The sequence below is a fragment of the Dendrobates tinctorius genome, unplaced genomic scaffold, assembly GCF_039654945.1.
Source record: "Dendrobates tinctorius isolate UK_male_01 unplaced genomic scaffold, ASM3965494v1 ptg000276l, whole genome shotgun sequence".
Lineage (NCBI taxonomy): Eukaryota > Metazoa > Chordata > Amphibia > Anura > Dendrobatidae > Dendrobates > Dendrobates tinctorius.
Genome location: NW_027361943.1, coordinates 1,554,721 through 1,573,875, shown reverse-complemented (window position 1 = coordinate 1,573,875; position 19,155 = coordinate 1,554,721). Strand labels below are relative to the sequence as shown.

The following is a 19,155-nucleotide window of genomic DNA, read 5'->3' as shown; positions in this document are numbered from 1 at the left end:
GTGAACAGAGCCCACTCTGTGCACTACGGGTGAAGTTGAACCCGTGTGCATTATATCGCCATATTGCTCCTGCCATCACTTAGCAGCGATTGTAACACCTACTGCACGGTGGACCCTGAGCGGCGAACGCACTTTATTATCATTTTTATTTAGTGCGTTCCGCCATTCCTAACAACACTTTGACGTGTCACAATGGATCACTGGAGCAATGGGACACGTGTCACAATGGGCAGCCCAGAGTCTATACCAGCTGCACGGTAGTAGTCAGCTTCAGTCTGCTGAGGGATCCTCAGTAGACAGGTGGGGGGGTATGCGCGCTCGTTGGTTACAACATCTAGCACCAGGGGAGAGTTAAGGCAAGACATTTCTTTTAGGGAGGGTAGAGCTGAACTGAGCTGAACTGTGCTTTTGTTATGCGCCCAGAGTTGGTTCAAATGTATTCCTGAGTGTAGGCTATGGTTTGTTCTCCACAACTGGTGTCTTTCTTAGGTCATGTGGTCTTGCAAGCGGTGAACCATTTCTGGTTATCGCTTCTCGGCCTTTTGGCTAAGATCAAGTGTAGTATCTGTTCCTATCAGTTTACTATGTGATACATCCCCTATCTGGGGACCATATATTAAATGGATTTTGAAATTTGCTGTTAAATTATGAATTAATTCATATATGAATTTAATGGAAAAGAGACAATTTATGTGGCGTGTTAAATATTCGGCCTACGTCCACCTGTCTGAGAGTATTCTAGTGGCTTGAAGCAGCTAGGTGCACTGCTTGCCTGCAGTAAATAGGATGTGTTCCATTCATGGAACACTGATAGGACGTGTTCCATTCATAGAACACTATGATAGGATGTGTTCTATTCATGGAATATTTTGACATGTCACAATGGATCACTAGAACAATGGGACCACGTGTCACAATGTGCAGCCCAGAGTCTATACCAGCTGCGCGGTAGTTGTCAGCTTCAGTCTGCTGAGGGAGCCTCAGCAGACAGGTGGGGGGGACTATGTTCGCTCGTTGGTTACAATATCCAGTACCAGGATAGTTAAGGCAAGACATATCTTTTAGGGAGGGTAGAGTGGTGTTGGTGCAGTGTTCTCTGGCCTCATTCCTAGTATTGAAACGCGTTTGAACGAGAGGGTAGGGTGGCCTAAAATGGGTTGACCTGTGCAGATTAAAAGCACGTGGAGTCCAGGGAAAAGAAAAACAGCTGAACTGTGCTTTTGTTATGCGCCCAGAGTTCGTTCAAATGTATTCCTGAGTGTAGGGTATGGCTCGTTCTCCACAACTGGTGTCTTTCTTAGGCCATGTGGCCTTGCAAGCGGCAAACCATTTCTGGTTATCGCTTCTTGGCCTTTTGGCTAAGATAAAGTGTAGTATTGGGTCGCCCCCGCGTCCCAGGGCTGTGGGGTACTCGGTACCGGGCTGGTGTCAGGGGGATGTGTCACAGCAGCAATGACCTGAAAGACGAAAGGGGAACAGCATCCACTCCAGGTGAAGAGGTAAATATCTTTTATTCCGCCAAAAATATCTATTTTTGGCGGAATAAAAGATATTTACCTCTTCACCTGGAGTGGATGCTGTTCCCCTTTCGTCTTTTGACTATATGTTGGTCCCTTTGGGTCCTGGGATCTTTGGGACGTGCATCCTATTCAATTTGTGTGCTGTTGGCTGCTTCTTTTCAGCAACAATGAGCCGGTCCGTGGCCCTGGGTGCCAATGAATTGGCCGGAGATGTAGTTATATTACAGTTGATATGAATTGTTCGTGACGCCACCTGTGGTGCTTGGCAAGTGTGATGTTAAGCCAACGCTGCGTGCAGATCCACTGGGACTGATGGTGTATGCAGCAAAGGTGTTAAAGCTCCCCACAGGCGGAGCTGTAGTCCCAGGGCAGTGTAGAAGAAGCAATGGCGGGGAGGCGTAGGTGGTGTAGGTACAGATACTCAGATGTAGTGGTGCGGAATAAATGGAGGACACTGGGGCGTGCTACCCCCAGCCTGGAGCTGTTAGGTGGCCCCACTGAACTATCCTGTGTGTGGAATGCAGGTGTGGAGTGTGATCAGGATTTCCCACCTTACCTGGATGGTGGGGCACTACACCTTAGGAGAAGGTGCAGTACCTCTGTGGTGACTGAAGGGGCGCAACAGTATCTGTTCTTATCAGTTTAATATCTGATACGTCCCCTATCTGGGGACCACATATTAAATGGATTTTGAAATTTACTGTTAAACTTTGAATTAATTCATATATGATTTTATTGGAAAAGAAACAATTTACTTGACGTGTTATTTGAATGTTCGGCCTACGTCCACCTGTCTGAGAGTACTCTAGTGGCTTGTAGCAACTAGGTGCGCTGCTTGCCTGCAGTAAATTGGATGTGTTCCATTCATGGAACACTATTATAGGATGTGCTCCATTCATAGAACACTATGATAGGATGTGTTCTTCATGGAACACTTTGACGTGTCACAATGGATCACTGGAACAATGGGACCACGTGTCACAATGGGCAGCCCAGGGCCTATACCAACTGTGCGGTAATAGTCAGCTTCAGTCTGCTGAGGGAGCCTCAGCAGACAGGTGGGGAGGGGTATGCCCGCTCATTGGTCACAATATCCAGCACCAGGAGAGTTAAGGCAAGACATTTCTTTTAGGGAGGGTAGAGGTGTGTAGGAGCAGTGTTCCTCGGCCTCTTTCCTAGTAGTGAAGCGCGTTTGAACGAGAAGGGAGGAGGGTGGCCTAAAATGGGTTGGCCTGTGCAGATTAAAAGCGTGTGGAGTCCAGGGAAAAGTAAAAAGCAGCTGAACTCTGCTTTTGTTATGCACCCAGATTTGGTTCAAATGTATTTCTGAGTGTAGGCTATGGCTCGTTCTCCACAACAGGTGTCTTTCTTAGGCCATGTGGCCTTGCAAGCGGCAAACCATTTCTGGTTATCGCTTCTCTGCCTTTTGGCTAAGATCAAGTGTAGTATCTGTTCTTATCAGTTTAATATCTGATATGTTCTCTATCTGGGGACCATATATTAAATGGATTTTGAAATTTACTGTTAAATTTTGAATTAATTCATATATGAATTTAATGGAAAAGAAACAATTTATCTGGCGTGTTATTTGAATGTTTGGCCTACGTCCACGTGTCTGAGAGTATTCTGGTGGCTTATAGCAGCTAGGTGCGCTGCTTGCCTGCAGTAAATAGGATGTGTTCCATTCATGGAACACTATGATAGGATGTGTTCTATTCATCCAACACTTTGACGTGTCACAATGGATCACTGGAACAATGGGACCACGTGTCACATTCTGTGATTCTATTAACAGAATGGTTTTTAACAGGGAAAAATGCAAAGTACTACATCTGGGCAATAAAACTGAAAAAAGCATATACAGAATGGGAGGAACAGGGCTAAGCAATAGCACATGTGAAAAAGACTTGGGTATACCAATAGATCACAAACTGAATATGAGTCAACAGTGTGATGCAGCAGCAAAAAAGGCAAATTCAATTCTAGGATGTATTAACAGAAGAATACAGTCTAGATCACGTGAAGTCATTATTTCCCTCTACTCCTCTTTGGTCAGACCTCATCTGGAATATTGTGTCCAGTTTTGGGCACCAAATTTTAAAAAAGACATCAACAAACTGGAGCAAGTTCAGAAAAGAGCGACCAGAATGGTGACCGGTCGGCAAACCCTGTCTTATGAGGAAAGGTTGCGGGATTTGGGAATGTTTAGTTTGCAAAAGAGAAGACTGAGAGGAGACTTAATAGCTGTCTACAAATATCTAAAGGGCTGTCACATTGTAGAAGGATCAACTTTATTCTCATTTGCACAAGGAAAGACTAGAAGCAATGGGATGAAACTGAATGGGAGGGAGACAGATTACATATTAGAAATTTTTTTTTGACAGAGTGATCAATGAGTGGAACAGGCTGCCACGAGAAGTGGTGAGTTCTCCTTCAATGGAAGTCTTCAAACAGAGACTGGACAGACATCTGACTGGGATGATTTAGCGAATCCTGCTTTGAGCAGGGGGATGGACCAGATGGCCCAGGAGGTCCCTTCCAACTCTACGATTCTATGATTCTATCTATGATTCAGCCCAGAGTCTATACTAGCTGCGAGGTAGTAGTCAGCTTCAGTCTGCTGAGGGAGCCTCGGCAGACAGGTGGAGGGGTATGCTCGCTTGTTGGTTACAATATCCAGCACCAGTAGAGTTAAGGCAAGACATTTCTTTTAGGGAGGGTAGAGGGGTGTAGGAGCAGTGTTCCTCTGGCCTCTTTCCTAGTTTTGAAGCGCATTTGAACGAGAGGGGAGGGTGGCCTAAAATGGGTTGGCCTGGGCAGATAAAAAGCGCGTGGAGTCCAGGGAAAAGAAAAAATCATCTGAACTGTACTTTTGTTATGCTCCCAGAGTTGGTTCAAATGTATTCCTGAGTGTAGGCTATGGCTCGTTCTCCACAACTGGTGTCTTTCTTAGGCCATGTGGCCTTGCAAGCGGCAAACCATTTCTGGTTATCGCTTCTCGGCCTTTTGGCTAAGATCAAGTGTAGTAACTTAACTGTTGCTGCCTTGGTTTTGGCTGAGAGGTGCTTGGGGTACCCGGCTCCTTGGCCTGGGGGGATCGTCTCACTTATGGTGGGACTTCACCCCCCTGCTGCTATAAGGGAGCTGGATTGGTCCCCTTGCAACGAGTTGCGATCGCCCGGCGAAAGGCCGAGTCCGTGGAAACGGTAAAGCCTTTAGCCTACTGAGATGCCGTGCACATTTCAGTTTTCGTCTGGCGCCGGCCAGATTCGGAACTCGATTAAGATCGAGGTTCCAGCTAACCATGTGGGATATGATAACCCTCGAGAGTTTTATCTGCAGATTCTGAGGGATCTGCTGGGCGTGAAGGAGAGCGAGGTGTACTGTCTGCAGGAAAAGGGACAGAACACGTACGTATTAACGCTTACCACCAAGGTGGTCTGTCAAAACTTTTATGAGCGTGTCAAGGGCGAACGATACAGCAAGCTGTTGGATGGAGTGGTGTTCACGGGTTTGTATGGCGAACTGGACGTTCCCCTCGTGGTGCATATGTTCAACCCTCATGTCTCCGTAGAGGATATTGAACTATTCCTGAACAGATACTGTACATCTGTAAGGCACACAGGGAATGTCAAAGGGCGAAGCGGTTTCTGGAACGGAAAGAGACGCTTTATGGTGCGCTTTAAACCTGACCCAGGGGGTGTAGAAGGCCTTATGCACCCCCCCTCCACAGTGGTGCTGGGGAAAGATCACGGCTACCTGTTCTACAACGGACAGCCGTTCAGATGTCGGAAATGTGGCGATCTCGGTCACATGCAGAGTGACTGCAAAAATGAGCGGATGAGTCAATGCCACAACTGTGGTAAATGGGGTCATGCCTCAAAGGACTGCAAGGGCGAAAAAACCTGCAGTGGTTGCGGACAGTCTTCTCACCTGTTCAGCAATTGTCCGATGCGAACAAGGTCTCGTGGTGGCCCTAGAGCATCTGCGGCTAGTTCCGCAGGACCCCCTGCTGGTGCCAGCAGGACAAGCTCAGTAGTCACTGGTGTGAGCTTTGCGGACATAACTGCGGGTCTGATACAGTCTGACTCAGCTGAAGCTTGTACGGTACCCATGCCAGATGGCCCGGCTCCCACAGCCGAGGCTGCACCCTTGCCTACTCCTGCAGGTGTCCAGGTTCCGCCTGGCGAGGAGATGGCACTTCCACAGAGGAGATCCGAAAAGGATCCAAAAAAGAGGCGGAAATCCAGAGCGGTTGGTGCCATTCCAGATATCCATCCAGATGTCGATCCAGACGACCATACGGAGACCCCTGTTGATGACCACGCTGATGTTGGATCCAAGGTCTGCCCAGAAACCTGTCCGGAGGACCGTCCTGATGCCTATCCAGAGGGATGTCCTGATGTTTGTCCGGAGGGTGAAGGTCGCACGCCAGATGGTGACCCTAGTGCCGAACCTGTTGGTCATCTCGTCCCAGAGAGAGTGTCTGTAGGTGTCCCTGGTGAGGTTGTGGACGTTCCTTCTGCAGCAAAACCTGGAGGAGTCTTGGTCGCCCTGGAGGACCAGATGGATACCAGTGCCAGTGGTAAGCGGAGCCGTGAGGAGGCTCAGGGAGAGCAGAGTTCGCCTGAGTCAACCCGTAAATTCTTTCTGGCTACTACAGTCAATATTCTCAGCCCAGAAGGGACAAATTTAATCGAGGAATACACGGACTCCGATGATACTGCTAGCCTACGGACTGTGTCTTCACTTTCACCTGCCATATCACATCTATATGAGTCTGATTCAGAGAGTCTGGAATCATTAAAAAAGACTTAATATGGCAGAGATCCGGGTTGCCTCACTAAATGTGAGAAGTTTAAAGAGCCCCGTTAGGAGGGCTGCTTTGTTTGCGTGGTTAATGACTTTGAACTTTGAGGTTTTTTTCCTGCAGGAATGCAGTATTGATCATGGACTATCATATCCCAACCTAAATAAAGACTGGACAGCAGGACCCTCTGTCTGGTCAGGGTCCAATGACAATAAAGCTGCGGGGGTTGGGATTTTATTTAAAACCCAGAATGCAAATGTTTTATCAGTTACAGAAATTGTTCCAGGCCGTGCCTTATTAACCCATGTTGTTTTAAATGGTTTTACATATCGTTTTATGAATATTTATGCATCCCCAGAGAAAAATGAGCGGGCTTCCCTTTTTAATGACATATCTTTGTTTTTAACAGGTCCATCCCCAGTAATAGTGGGAGGGGATTTTAATTGTGTCATGTTGGGAGAAAGGCGGAGTGGAGGTGATGGTGTTAGAGGAACAGACAAAACCTCAAGTCTGTTAAAACACCTGGTGACAGACTTTAAGTTATTAGATGTATGGAGGAAGTCCCACCCTTCTGATCCAGGATACACATGGAAGGGTAGAGGGCTGTCCTCGCGTATTGATTTTATTTTATGCTCCAATGATGTTTTTAAATCTAGGAACGCAGGCTTAATGGAAAACATCTTTTCCGACCATGCACTGTTACATGCTAGCTTGCATGTTCCTGGGGATGCAAAAGTGGGTAGGGGTATATGGAAATTAAATGTACTCCTATTAGAAGACGAATTGGTAAGAGCGGATTTTGTTGCAAAATATGAATCTTGGAGGAGGAAGAAACATCCAAAACAGAGCATGCTGGGGTGGTGGGAATGTGTAAAAACTCGGATTAAAGAATTTTTTATTAAAGTGGGTAAAAGAAAGGCACGTGAAAAAAGGAAATGTTTTAGAGATTTTAATATTAGGCTGCAGACTCTCCATAAGCTTAAGGAGTGGGGAGTGCCTGATGTGGATGGTGAGATGGCCAGAATTCAAACTGAAATCCACCAATTCCTGGAACAAAAAGGTAAAGAGGTGATATTTAATGCTCGTGTGAAATACTTGGAGGAGGGTGAGTCATGTTCAAGGTTTTTCTTTAAAAAAGTAAATGACAAAAAACAAGTAATTGTGGAATTGGAAGGAGAAACCTCCACTAAGGGTATTTTAGACAAAACTTTTAATTTTTATAGTGATCTTTTTAATACCAAAAAGATTGACGAAACTACCCTTGTAGGAAATCTTAATGTTTTATCTCAGTTTTTAAATAAAGATGACCAGGTGTTTTTAGAAAAAGATGTTTTACCAACTGAGATTGAAGAGGCCCTAAGAAGTTTTGGTAAAGGCAAGGCTCCTGGGTCCGATGGTCTTCCTATTGAATTTTATCTTTGTTTTTGGGATTCCATTAAAACGGACTTCCTACAAGTGATCAGTGAAGCCTTTATGGCAGATTCTTTACCAAACTCATGGCGCAAAAGTATGATCACCCTCATTTTTAAGAAAGGCGATAAAACACAACTGGAGAATTGGAGGCCTATCTCATTGCTAAATATGGACTATAAAATCCTTGCGAAAATTATTGCTAGTCGTCTGAAAACAGTCATTAAACATGTGATCCATCCAGATCAGGTGTGTGGTGTCCCCGGGAGATCAATCTGGGAACACTTAAACTTGATACGGGATCTGATCTGGTATCAGAAAGACAGAAAGCAGCCATTAGCTATTTTATCCTTGGATTTTATGAAGGCTTTTGATAGGGTCTCCCACTTTTATCTTTTTAAAGTTTTAGAAAAGATGGGTTTCCCTAATTCTTTTATCCAGAAAATATCGCTTTTATATAAACAGTCATGTGCACAGGTTTTAATTAATGGGCTTTTAACTAAGGAAGTGGAGCTTCTTTCTGGTGTAAAACAAGGTTGTCCCATGTCCCCACTTTTATTTGTGTGCGCCATTGAACCACTGTTGTGCCTGATACGTCAGGACAAGGTGGTTAGAGGGATTTTCATTCCAGGTGGGGGTGGGCACCAAGTTAAAGTTCTCGGTTACATGGATGATATATCAGTGTATGGCACTAGCTCAGCATCTATTAACAGAGCAATTTTAATTACTGAAATTTTTAGTGCTGGATCTGGTTTTAAGTTAAATATTAATAAATGTGACTGCTTGATAATGGGCCAATGGGAATCAGACCCCCCTCGGATCTCTACACAAACAACTGGAATCAAGATTCTGGGCATCTTGTTTAATCCAGAAAATGATGGAAAAGAAAATTGGGATTTGGTACTAAATAAATTAAACCAAAAAATTTCCCTGTGGCAAATTCGTAAGCTATCAATGGAGGGTAGGATTCTTGTAATTAAGATGGTCTTACTTCCCATTATTCTGTATGCTGCTATGGTTTTTCCCCCAAACTCCATATATTTAAAAAGGCTCTTGAAACCCATGTTTTATTTCTTATGGGGATCCAAAATGGAGAAATTGAGGAGGGAGGTGGTTTGTAAAAATAAGAGGAATGGTGGCAAGGCATTCCCCAACTTAAAACTGTTTATTTTTATAAAATTTTTCGTGTTTTGTTGCAAAAGTCTAAATAATGAAGGGGCCTTCTCATGTTTCCTGAGGTATGCAACGGGATTCATGTTTAGGAAATTAAATTTCACCATGAATGTTAACTGCCCTTTTCTTTTGTCACCCCCGGAGCAATACAGGGCCTTGGAGAGCACCATTACAGAGTATGATTTAGCTCATGTGGATCACCAGTTTCTTCATGACCAGCGAAAACTAACAATTATGTGTAAAGGTCATGAAGAGATGGAGGATGTATCTAATTTCTCCATCTCTAGATGCCGGCTAATATGGAACAACGTTGCCTGCCCGGCTCTTAGTAATCCACAAAAGGATCTTGCCTGGCAGGTAGTTCACCAATGCCTCCCGACAAGAGCTTTTCAACACCATAGGGGGCTGGTGGCCAGTGCTAGATGCCCAAGGGATAGGTGTGCACCAGATGAATCAGTGTTCCACCTAATGTGGGACTGCCCCTATGCGCAGGAGCTTTGGCAAATAGTGGGTACCCTACTGAAATGGATATGTGGGTTACAAATACTATCCTGTGATGTAATTATATATGGGATCATTAATTGTCCTACCATGAAGCAGGCACGAGTGGCATGGCTTATGATAAATTGTTTTAAAGAAGCTCTATGGAAGGTGCGAAACATATTACTATTTAAACGTGATTTTATTTCTGTAAATGATTGCATTGGAATGGCTCTGTGTGAAATGTACACTTATTATTTGAGAGATTGTAATAAAATGGGAGTCAAAGAAGCAAAAAAGCTATGGTGTTTACAAATCTGGAATTCGTATTTGCATATGTAAATTACATGTATATTGATTATTTTTTATGCTCTTAATTGTTTTTAATCAGATTTGTTTTAAGCCATATTTTATGTATATTTTATATTATGGGGGATGACTATTTTACTCTGACAGGAATGTTTTCTTTCTGATGTATGGTAAAATAAGACGCAACAAGTTAAAAGGATTCAGTTTTATATATGTATGTATTATTCTCTTTTTAAAGATTTTTAACTTGTTTTAAAATCAGATTTTGTTTGTTTTATGTCATATTTTTATTCAAGTCCTTGTTGATTTGTTTGAATTTTATGATGTATGTCTGATTTTAATAAAGCTTATTTGAAACGTGATCTGTTCTTATCAGTTTAATAACAGATACGTCCCTATCTGGGGACAATATATATTAAATGGATTTTTAAATTTACTGTTAAATTTTGAATTAATTCATATATGAATTAAATGAAAAAGAAACAATTTGTCTGGCGTGTTATTTGAATATTCGGCCTACGTCCACCTGTCTGAGAGTATTCTAGTGGCTTGTAGAAGCTAGGTGCACTGCTTGCCTGCAGTAAATAGGATGTGTTCCATTCATGGGACCTCTTGTCACAATGGGCAGCCCAGAGTCTATACCAGCTGCGCGGTAGTAGTCAGCTTCAGTCTGCTGAGGGAGCCTCAGCTGACAGGTGGAGGTTATGCTCGCTCGTTGGCTGAAATATCCAGCACCAGGAAAGTTAAGGCAAGACATTTCTTTTAGGGACGGTGGAGGGGTGTACGAGCAGTGTTCCTCTGGCCTCTTTCCTAGTATTGAAGCGCGTTTGAATGAGAGGAGAGGGTGGCCTAAAATGGGTTGGCCTGTGCAGATAAAAAGCGCGTGGAGTCCAGGGAAAAGAAAAAAGCAGCTTAACTGTACTTTTGTTATGCGCCCAGAGTTGGTTCAAATGTATTCCTGAGTGTAGGCTATGGCTCGTTCTCCACAACTGGTGTCTTTCTTAGGCCATGTGGCCTTGCAAGCGGCAAACCATTTCAAGTTATCGCTTCTCGGCCTTTTGGCTAAGATCATGTGTAGTATCTGGTCTTATCAGTTTAACCCCTTCACCCCCAAGGGTGGTTTGCATGTTCATGACGGGCCAATTTTTACAATTCTGACCACTGTCCCTTTATGAGGTAATAACTCTGAAATCTTTCCATGGATCCCGGTGATTCTGACATTGTTTTCTCGTGACATATTGTACTTCATGTTAGTGGTAACATTTAATTCAAATAACTTGCATTTATTTGTGAAAAAATGGAAATTTGGCGAAAATTTTGAAAATTTTCCAACTGTGAATTTTTATGCCCTTCAATCACAGAGATATGGCACATAAAAAACATAATAGGTAACATTTCCCACATGTTTACTTTACATCAGCACAATTTTGGAACCAAAATTTTTTTTTGTTAGGAAGTTATAAAGGTTTAAAATTTGACCAGCAATTTCTCATTTTTGCAACACCATTTTATTTTTACGGACCACATCACATTTGAAGCCACTTTGAGGGGTCTATATGATAGAAAATACCCAAAAGTGACATCATTCAAAAAACTGCACCCCTTAAGGTGCTCAAAAGCACATTCAAGAAGTTTATTAACCCTTCAGGTGCGTCACAGGAATTTTTTGAATATTTAAAAAAAAATGAACATTTAACTTTTTTTCACAAAAAAAATAATTCCGGTTCAATTTTTTTTATTTTACCAAGGGTAACAGGAGAAATTGGACTGCAAAAGTTATTGTTCAATTTGTCCTGAGTACGCGGATACCTGATATGTGGAGGGGAACCACTGTTTCGGAGCATGGCAGAGCTCAGAAGGGAAGGAGCGCCGTTTGACTTTTTCAATGCAAAATTGGCTGGAATTCAAATCTGATGCCATGTCTCACTTGGAGAGCCCCTGATGTACCTAAACAGTGGAAACCCTCCACAAGTGACCCCATTTCGGAAACTAGACCCCACAAGGAACTTATCTAGTTATGTGGTGAGAACTTTGAACCCCCAAGGGCTTCACAGAAGTTTATAACATACAGCCGTACAATTAAAAAATCATATTTTTTCCACAAAAATGATCTTATCACCCTCAATTATTATTTTTCCAAGGGTAACAGGACCCTAAACATTATTGTGCAATTTGTCTTGAGTACGCTGATACCCCACATGTGGGGGTCAGCCACTATTTGGGCGCATGGCAGAGCTCGGAAGGGAAGCACCGCCATTTGACGTTTTTGGCTGGAATTGAGATCGGACACCATGTTGCATTTGGAAAGCCCCTGATGTACCAAAACAGTGAAAACCCCCCATAAATGTCACCATTTTGGAAACTAGACCCCCCAAGGAACCGTCCCCTATCTTGGAACCGTATATTAAATGGATTTTGAAATTTACTGTTAAATTTTGAATTAACCCCTTCACGACCAATGACGCCACATAGGTGTCATGAAAGTCGGTACCAATCCGACCAGTGACGCCTATGTGGCGTCATGAGAAGATCGCGCTCCTGCGGGTCGGGTGACCAGGTTCAATCAAAGGTCACCCGCCCCGCCGTTGCAGGAGGACCTAGGCTTCGCCCCCTGGGGATGCGATCACTCCTGGTGACCTTTTAGTCACCCCCCTCAGATCTGATTAGAGCTAGCGTCCATGTGACGCTAACCCTCCAATCAGATGTGGAGGGGCGGAGTATAATGATGGCTGCCTCCTTCCTCAGCTTCATCCCATCTGTGGAAGCTGAGGAAAGACATGACTGACCGCTGCTCTGCCCCGTGATCGCTGCCGCCGCCGCTGACGGCGATCTAAGTATACACCGGCTTTCCTCCACCACCTGTTTCCATCCCCCGAACCTCCGATCACCACCCCCTGCACTCCTGATTAGAGTTGAGCGACTTTTGGTTTTTTAGGGTCGCGTTTCGTTTCGTGAAACCCGACTTTTCCAAAAGTCGGGTCGAGCAAGATCGTCCGATTATAGGGAAAAGTCGGGGTCGTCCCGAAACACGAAACCCAATGTAAGTCAATGGGGAATAAAAGTCGGCAGTGAGAGGAGGACAGGAAACACACCTACAGTGCCCATTTGAATGCCAAAAGCATCAATTCTTCTTACTTAAGCTTGTCAACCTTAATTAACTTCATAATACAAGTTACGCACTGAAAAATGGGGGTTATTTGGCTAAAGTTGTGGGGGGGGGAGGGCTGGCTGCAGGTTTTCATGTGCCCTGGGCGAAAGAGCGCCCCTTTAACACATACCACAACTCATCATGCTCCGATACGGCAGAGAAATAGCGGTATAGTACAATGAAAAATACCTCACCTTTTACATCTCATGACGAGGCCCATCTATTTCTCCATACAGAATCATTGGTCCCATATAATGTTTGAAACAGTATATGATGAGCTCCACATAATGCTACAGTATATGTTGGTCCCCATGGATGAAGCTCCACTGTCTTATGGGTCCAAATAATGCTCCAAACATAATGGGCCCCATTTCTAATGCTCTAGTGTATAATGGGCCCTGTAAATGCTGCTCCAGTGTCTGATGTCCACCTTTGGAATGTTCCAGTGTATGGTGGGCCCCATCTATCATTCTCCAGAGTATAGTGCTCCCCAAAAATTGCTGTCCCAACATTGAAAACAATCAAATAAGTCTCCTCGCTAGGGAATCCCTGTAACTTGTCTGGATTCCTCGTCGTCCCCATCTTCCATCTCACTGCACAGTATTTCAACTTTGCAAGTGCTGTGATCCTGAGCAAGCAGGGGGGGGCCCACTTGTTGGCGACGGCACTGGCACAGGGCCCCTGATAGTACGGTGGTGTGTCTGATGGCGTGTGGGCCGAACCTGCACTTTCATCTGCAGCTTCCTCTTTGTCACCGTGTAAGATGGAACTGTATATGGGAAGGGTAACCTGAGTTTCATCAGGGTCAGATTCAGGTCGTGTAGCGTGCGAGGGGAATGTAGTGGTCTGGGTCAATGTACCAGCAGATTCAACGAGCAGTGGCTGGGCATCAGTGCACTTGTGTCGCCCCCAGGAGTACGGTCGCCACAGTGGCATTACCTTCTTCCTAGGGAGTGTGATGTCATGCTTGGGAGCAACGAAGGATCTCTCTAGCAGGTTAACTGATTGGGCGGCGTTATTCCCACGAGTCATGACCCTCCAAACAGCGTTCATGAAGGCAAAGTGTTTGTTTTACGTGGGCAGTATGGTTGCAAAGCTGAACCTTAAAGGAATGTCCAGAAGGGCACCACCAGGAGTGGAGCCTACGGTTAAATTCGACTCCACCTGGGAAACCTCAACCATGCCAGCTACAGAACAGATGCACACATTGCAAGCTTAATTCCGTTAACGAACGAGACTCCGTCATGCCCCGCGGTCCGAGTCCGGCTTACTAGAGGGACACGTGAGGCTCTGGCACATGAGATTGGCCAATAACTGGTGTGTCATGCCCTTACATGTCCGTGGCTGCATGTGCGCAACACTGAAAAGGCCAGCATTTGTCGCTTACAGGTGCAGATAACCCGCTGAACAACGTTAGTGATGGGGATCACTGATTACAATTATTACCCGCGAACAATGATTTCCCAGTAAGTGCAGGTCAACCGCAGTTCCGGAATTAGGCCTAACCGTCATTCCTGAAAAAATGAAAAACTTACGTGTGCAAACCACAGGTGCTGTAGCTTGCTTAACAGCTCGCCAGCCGTTCTCACGCCCAGTATGGATTACACGTGATTGCACAAAGGTGAGAAAGGGTACCGTATCCCCAGATAACATGTATGGATAGCGTACACATTCAAAATATATGTCTCAGGAGGCAGGCTCAGACGGTGTTAGGCCCAGTATGGATTGCACGTGATTGCACAAACGTTAGAAAGGGTACCGTATCCCCGGATAACATGTATGGATAGCGTACACATTCAAAATATATGTCTCAGGAGGCAGGCTCAGACGGTGTTAGGCCCAGTATGGATTGCACGTGATTGCACAAAGGTTAGAAAGGGTACCGTATCCCCGGATAACATGTATGGATAGCGTACACATTCAAAATATGTCTCAGGAGGCAGGCTCAGACGGTGTTAGGCCCAGTATGGATTGCACGTGATTGCACAAAGGTTAGAAAGGGTACCGTATCCCCGGATAACATGTATGGATAGCGTACACATTCAAAATATATGTCTCAGGAGGCAGGCTCAGACGGTGTTAGGCCCAGTATGGATTGCACGTGATTGCACAAAGGTTAGAAAGGGTACCGTATCCCCAGATAACATGTATGGATAGCGTACACATTCAAAATATATGTCTCAGGAGGCAGGCTCAGACGGTGTTAGGCCCAGTATGGATTGCACGTGATTGCACAAAGGTTAGAAAGGGTACCGTATCCCCGGATAACATGTATGGATAGCGTACACATTCAAAATATATGTCTCAGGAGGCAGGCTCAGACGGTGTTAGGCCCAGTATGGATTGCACGTGATTGCACAAAGGTTAGAAAGGGTACCGTATCCCCGGATAACATGTATGGATAGCGTACACATTCAAAATATATGTCTCAGGAGGCAGGCTCAGACGGTGTTAGGCCCAGTATGGATTGCACGTGATTGTACAAAGGTTAGAAAGGGTACCGTATCCCCGGATAACATGTATGGATAGCGTACACATTCAAAATATATGTCTCAGGAGGCAGGCTCAGACGGTGTTAGGCCCAGTATGGATTGCACGTGATTGCACAAAGGTTAGAAAGGGTACTGTATCCCCGGATAACATGTATGGATAGCGTACACATTCAAAATATATGTCTCAGGAGGCAGGCTCAGACGGTGTTAGGCCCAGTATGGATTGCACGTGATTGCACAAAGGTTAGAAAGGGTACCGTATCCCCGGATAACATGTATGGATAGCGTACACATTCAAAATATACGTCTCAGGAGGCAGGCTCAGACGGTGTTAGGCCCATTATGGATTGCACGTGATTGCACAAAGGTTAGAAAGGGTACCGTTTCCCCGGATAACATGTATGGATAGCGTACACATTCAAAATATATGTCTCAGGAGGCAGGCTCAGACGGTGTCAGGCACAGTATGGATTTGACGGCCCAGACTACACAGCGGAGGAGCAGGGAGAGGTAAAGATTGCAAATGCTGGGGCCCTGCCCAAGCAAGGGGGGCCCACTCGTGGGCGTCGGTACTGGCACTGGGCCCCTCATAGTACGGCGGTGTGTCTGACGGCGGGTGTGCACCACCACCGTCAGAGACACTTGATTGCACTATGAAGGACCCTGTACCAGTGCCCGCGCCCAAGAGTCGGCCTACCCACCTGTCCAGGGCAACGGCACTCGCACGGTGTCGTGCGCTAGGTGGTGACCCCGGCCATGGGGGGGAGGCAGCACAGTTAGGGAGTTTTAGAAAGTGGCATATGTTGATGTTGGACATTCAGCTGATGCAAGAGGTGAAATAGGTCAAGTCCCAGGAAGAGGTGGACCAAAGCAAGCCATTTTTCTGTCACCCTATGTGTCATCAGAGGAAGGTGGGACAAAATCCTTGGAAACCCATGCGTGGTTCATTTTAATGAAGGTTAGATCATCCACATTTTGGGTTGACAGACGGGTCCTTTTTTCTGTCAGGATTGATCCAGCTGCACTGAAGACTCTTTCCGATAGCACACTTGCAGCTGGGCAAGCGAGCTCCTGTAAGGCATATTGTGCCAATTCAGGCCAGGTGTCCAGTTTAGCGGCCCAATAGTCAAAGGGGAATGACCTGTGTGGGAGAACATCGATATGGGAGGAAAAGTAGTTTGTAACCATAGTTGACAACTGCTGTCTCCTGTCACTTTCCATCGATGCAGTATTACCAGTTGTGTGAGCGGTACTTGAAAAATCAGTCCACAACATTGTCATGAAACCCCTGTCTCCAACGCCACTTCTGCTGTGTGCACCACGAACACCTCTGCCAAGCTGCCCCCGGCCCGTACGGCTCGTGTGAGAACCATCACCGCTGCTGTGTGCTGGGAATGCCTCAAGCAACCGATTTACCAGAGTTGCTTGTTTATTAGCCAATATTAGGTCAAGGTTCTCGTGGCATGATGTTTTGTAATTTGCCTTTATAGCGTGGATCCAGGATGCTGGCCAACCAGTAGTCGTCATCGTTCATCATTTTGGCAATGCGTGGGTCCCTTTTTAGGATCTGCAAGGCATAATCTGACATGTGGGCCAATGTTCCCGGTGTCAATGATGCACTGCGAGTGCTGGTTGGAGGAGCACTTTCTGGCAAATCCACATCCCTCCAGTCACGCACAAACCCTGTATCAGACCTTGCCACGCCAACATTTTCACTTGCCCCACGAGATGCATCCTCCTCCCCTAAGTAATCATCCCCATCATCCTCCTCCTCCTCCTCTTCTTCCTCCACCTCGTCCAGGAGAGGTCCCTGAGCAGACAATGGCTGAATGTCATCAAGGATTCCCTCCTCCTCTTCCTCCTCATCAACATTGGCTGCAGACGCCTGCTCCTTAAGGTGCGTCAAAGTTTGCATTAGCAGACGCATAAGTGGGATGCTCATGCTTAGGATGGCGTCGTCTGCGCTTACCAGCCGTGTGCATTCCTCAAAACACTGAAGGACTTTACAGAGGTCTTTCAGCTTCGACCACTGCACACCTGTCAACTCCATGTCTGCTCTCAAAGTGCCTGGCCGTGTATCCTCCCACAAATGCATTATGGCCTGCCTCTGCTCGCACAGCCGCTCCACCATGTGCAGGGTGGAGTTCCACCTTGTTGCAATGTCGATAATGAGGCGGTGGTTGGGAAGGTGGAGCAATCGCTGCAGCTTCTGCATACGAACGGAGTGTACAGGCGACCGGCGGATGTGCGCGCACAGTCTTCGCACCTTCTGGAGCAGGGCTGTTAACTCCGGATAATTTTTGAGGAAGCACTGCACCACCAGGTTCAAGGTGTGAGCCAAGCAAGGTATATGGCTGAGTTTTGAAAGGGCTATGGCTGCCACAAAATTACGGCCGTTATCACTAACTACCTTGCCTGCCTCAAGATGTACACTGCCCAGCCATGACTCAGTTTGTCGCTTCAAGTACTCGGCCAGCACCTCGGCGGTGTGTCTGTTGCCCAAACACATCATCTGCAACACAGCCTGCTGATGCTTTCCACTAGCTGCTCGATAGGGGGACACATCGTGTGCAACAGTGGCAGCTGCAGATGGAGTGCTCGTACGACTGCGCTCTGTGGACGAGCTTTCGCTTCTGGAGGAGGAGGAGGAGGAGGGTGGAACGCCTACAGCCAACTGTTTCCTATACCGTGGGCTAGGCAGCACTGTCCCACCACCGCTGTCCCCTGTGGACCCTGCATCCACCACATTAACCCAGTGCGCAGTGATGGACACGTAACGGCCCTGGCCATGCCGACTGGACCATGCATCAGTTGTGAGGTGCACCTTTCCGCTCACTGACTGCTTGAGTGCATGGACAATGCGGTCTTTCACATGATGGTGGAGGGCTGGGATGGCTTTGCGAGAGAAGAAGTGGCGACTGGGTAGGTCATAGCGTGGTACTGCATAGGCCATGAGTTCGCGGAAAGCTGTGCTTTCCACCAACCGAAAGGGCATCATCTCAAACGAGATTAGTTTGGCAATGTGGGCGTTCAAACCAAGTGTATGCGGATGAGAGACTGAGTACTTTCTTGACCTACTCATAGTGTCTGGGAGGGTGAGCTGGACTTGAGAGCTGCATATGGTGGAAGTAGCGGTGGACAGGGCGGACTGAGAGAGGGTTGATGATGGTGATGGAGTTGGTGTTCTTTCTGATGGCCTAGAATCAGTCTTTCATTGATATAACAGTGGGATTCCCTGACTGCTGTGGCCTTGCAACGACACCTCAACATTTGCTGCTGTGCTAACCGGTGGGCTTACAGTGGGGGAAACAATGTAGCGTTGCTGACTACCTTCGTTGTGATCAGTTGCACATGTTGCACTTGAGGTTTGGTGTTGTGTCCACGCTTGCAAGTGCATGCTGGTTAAATGTCTAAGCATGCAACTGGTATTCAAATTTTTCAGATTCTTCCCTCGGCTAAAGGTCTTTGCGCACTTCTTACAGATAACCTTGGCCTGATCATGAGGATTTTGTTCAAAAAAGTGCCACACTGCACTCTTCCTACTTTGGCAGACATTTTGCGGCCTAGCACGCTGTGATCTTTTGACCCTCTGGACAAGATGTCCAGCAACTCTTTTGATGTTTGGAACCTGTCTTTGGAGTGCTCCGGGCCTGCCAGATAACAGCTGTTGCGATGTCGATGTCTGCTGTGGATGCTCCTCATCTGAGCTATTGGAAGCAGCACCCTCTTCCCCCAATGGATGCCAATCTGGGTCAACAACTGGGTCATCCATCACCTCCTCTTCTATGTCATGTGCACCTTCCTCTGTGTCAC

General features: G+C 46.1%; 2 non-coding genes and 3 pseudogenes across 2 annotated transcripts; all 5 read left to right on the top strand.

The window, feature by feature from the left end:
• The first annotated feature begins 526 nt into the window (after positions 1-526).
• Positions 527-722, top strand: LOC141072592 (U2 spliceosomal RNA). Its single transcript, XR_012226710.1, has one exon. It is a non-coding gene; the product is annotated as a U2 spliceosomal RNA (small nuclear RNA).
• Positions 723-2,115: 1,393 nt separating this feature from the next.
• On the top strand, positions 2,116-2,305 carry LOC141072587 (U2 spliceosomal RNA). Its single transcript, XR_012226708.1, has one exon. It is a non-coding gene; the product is annotated as a U2 spliceosomal RNA (small nuclear RNA).
• A 625-nt stretch (positions 2,306-2,930) lies between these two features.
• On the top strand, positions 2,931-3,047 carry LOC141072590 (U2 spliceosomal RNA; annotated as a pseudogene).
• A 1,463-nt stretch (positions 3,048-4,510) lies between these two features.
• On the top strand, positions 4,511-4,655 carry LOC141072588 (U2 spliceosomal RNA; annotated as a pseudogene).
• Positions 4,656-10,744: 6,089 nt separating this feature from the next.
• LOC141072586 (U2 spliceosomal RNA) lies at positions 10,745-10,970 on the top strand (annotated as a pseudogene).
• The last annotated feature ends 8,185 nt before the right edge of the window (positions 10,971-19,155 follow it).